This window comes from Cervus elaphus, chromosome X, assembly GCF_910594005.1.
Source record: "Cervus elaphus chromosome X, mCerEla1.1, whole genome shotgun sequence".
Classification (NCBI taxonomy): Eukaryota; Metazoa; Chordata; class Mammalia; order Artiodactyla; family Cervidae; genus Cervus; species Cervus elaphus.
Window position 1 is genome coordinate 39,474,750 of NC_057848.1, and position 2,751 is coordinate 39,477,500.

The 2,751-nt window shown below is 39.3% G+C and overlaps 1 pseudogene across 1 annotated transcript; it reads right to left on the minus strand.

Annotated features, from left to right (window-relative positions):
- Positions 1-281: 281 nt before the first annotated feature.
- Positions 282-1,971, minus strand: LOC122690633 (annotated as a pseudogene). The gene has a single exon (XR_006340059.1). The product of XR_006340059.1 is annotated as a heterogeneous nuclear ribonucleoprotein A1-like (transcript).
- Positions 1,972-2,751: the final 780 nt, after the last annotated feature.

A 2,751-nucleotide genomic window follows, 5' to 3' on the forward strand; every position in this document is an offset into this window, starting at 1 on the left:
GCAGCTAGGACATCAAGTACAATATTGAATAGGGGTGGTGAGAGAATGCATACTTGCACTGTTCCCAGTCTTAAGGGGAAAACAGTCAGTCTTTCAAGATTAGGCAAGATGTTAGCTAAAGAGTTTAGAATTTGTTTTTCTGTTTTATTTTGTTTATTTATGCATTTTGTCATGGTGAGGAAGATCCCTTCTATTCCTAAATAACAGAGTATTTATATGAATGTGTGCTAGACTTTGTAAAGTGCTTTTTCTGCACCTTTTCTTTCTCTCTTTTTTTTAAGAGGGTATTAAATCTTTTATTGATTACACATGATAATGGATGATACACAAGCTTCATTCCCATCTATAACTTTTATCTGGTACCATAATTCAATTTAGATATATTGCATAGGATGTGCCAACAATCATTAATAACCAAAAAAAAAAAAACCTCCATGACTTTGCATGGGTGACCCTTTTAATGGTGAACTCCAGGTCACAACACAGTAACTGTCAGTTCAACTACACCAAGGTTCTGAAGACAACAGCTTCTCCACCAAGCAAGTTGTAAATAAATTTCAAATGGAACCTGGCATCACCCTGAAGGAATTCTAACTTCACACTGTTGGGGTAGTTTACCAAAATGGCTTCAGAGTAGACTAACTTTACACAGCACATTAAAAACAAAAAAAAGACATTTATTCAGCGTCATGATCAGACTATTACATTTAGCAATCAACAGCATGGGTGCAAAAAAAAAAATCTACATTAAAACCCTTTGTTGGAATGCTTTACACTTTCCACAGAACAGAAACTAAAATAACCTGTTATACAATTAGTCACAAGTACAGTCCTCGAGTTTTTTGCCCATACACATGAGTATTGTCTAAAACATGTCTTCTTTGTAGCAGCTAGGCCCTGCCACCACTGTGCTTGGCTGAGTTCACAAATCTGTTGTAACCTGTAGCTTCCCTGTCACTTCTCTGGCTCTCCTCTCCTGCTAAGCTTTGTTTCCTGGCAGTAATTAAAACCTTCTGCCACTGCCATAGCTATTGTTGCTGCTGGAACCACCATAGCCACCTTGGTTTCGTGGTTTGGCAAAATATTGGCCTCCACCACCATAGGGGCCAGAACTTCTGCCTCCAAAGTTTCCTCCTTTCATGGGTCCAAAATTTGAAGATTGATTGTTGTAATTGCCAAAATCATTGTAGCTTCCGCCACCTCCAAAATTGCTTCCATCGTTACCAAATCCATTATATCCATCCCCACTGCCACCATATCCGCCACCACCACGGCTGCCACCAAAGCCACCTTGACCACTGAAGTTTCCTCCACGACCAAAGTTGTCATTCCCACCAAAACCACCTCCACGACCGCCACCAAAGTTTCCAGAACCACTTCGACCTCTCTGGCTGGATGAAGCACTAGCCATCTCTTGCTTAGACAGGGCTTTTCTCACTTCACAGTTGTGGCCATTCACAGTGTGGTATTTCTGAATGACAATCTTGTCTACAGAGTCATGGTCATCAAAGGTCACAAAAGCAGAGCCTCTCTTTTTGCCACTGCCTCGATCAGTCATGATTTCAATTACTTCAATTTTTCCATACTGTTCAAAATAATCTCTCAGGTGATGTTCTTCAGTGTCTTCTTTAATGCCACCAACAAAAATCTTTTTCACAGTTAAGTGGGCACCAGGTCTTTGAGAATCTTCTCTTGACACGGCCCTCTTTGGTTCCACAACTCTCCGTCCACCTTGTGTGGCCTTGCATTCATGGCCGCGTCCACCTCCTCCACCGTGGCGTATGTAACAAACCCGAAGCCTCTGGAGCGCTTGGTGTTTGGATCCCTCATTACCACACAGTCTGTGAGCGTTCCCCATTGCTCAAAATGGCTCCTCAGACTCTCATCAGTTGTTTCAAAGCTCAATCCTCTGATGAAGAGCTTCCGCAGCTGTTCGGGCTCTTTGGGAGACTCTGATTTAGACATGACTGCAGCGGAGGCGGGGAAGTCTTCAACGATGCTTTCTCGGTGGCGTCCACTGGCAGAAAGGTTCTGAACCTTTTCTGAACTTAAACATTTTTTACTCTTTGATTATTTTTGTATGATGGACTTTTTATTCTGGTAAAATACACATAACATGAAATTTACCATTTTAAACATTTTAACTATACAGTTTAGTGATATTGAGTATATTTACATTGATGTTCAACCATCATCAACATCCATATCCAGAACTTTCATCTTCACAAATTGAAATTTTATATTCATTGAATATTAACTGTCCACTTCACTTTCCACCTGATCCCTAGCAACCACTGTTCTACTTCTTATCTCTATGAATTTGACTACTCTAGGTACATAATATATAGAATCATACCATATTTGTCCTTTGTGTCTGGCTTATTTCACATAGCAAAATGTCTATCCATGTTGTAATACTAGTCAAAATTTCCTTCCCTTTTTAGAGGAAATTCCTACCCCATTGTATGTATATACCATGTTTTGTTTATCCATTCATCCATTGATGAAGGTTTCCATTGGATTGGAAAAGATTGGATTGTTTCCACTTTCTGGCTATTGTGAATAATGTTACTATGAACACACATGTGCAAACATCTTCAAATCCCCAATTTCAATTCTTTGGGGTATATACCCAGAAGTGAAATTGCTTAATTATATGTTAATTCTATTTTTAATTTTTTGGGGAACCACAATACTGTTTTATACATTTTAGCATTTCTTTCAACAATGCACAAGCATTATAATTTCACT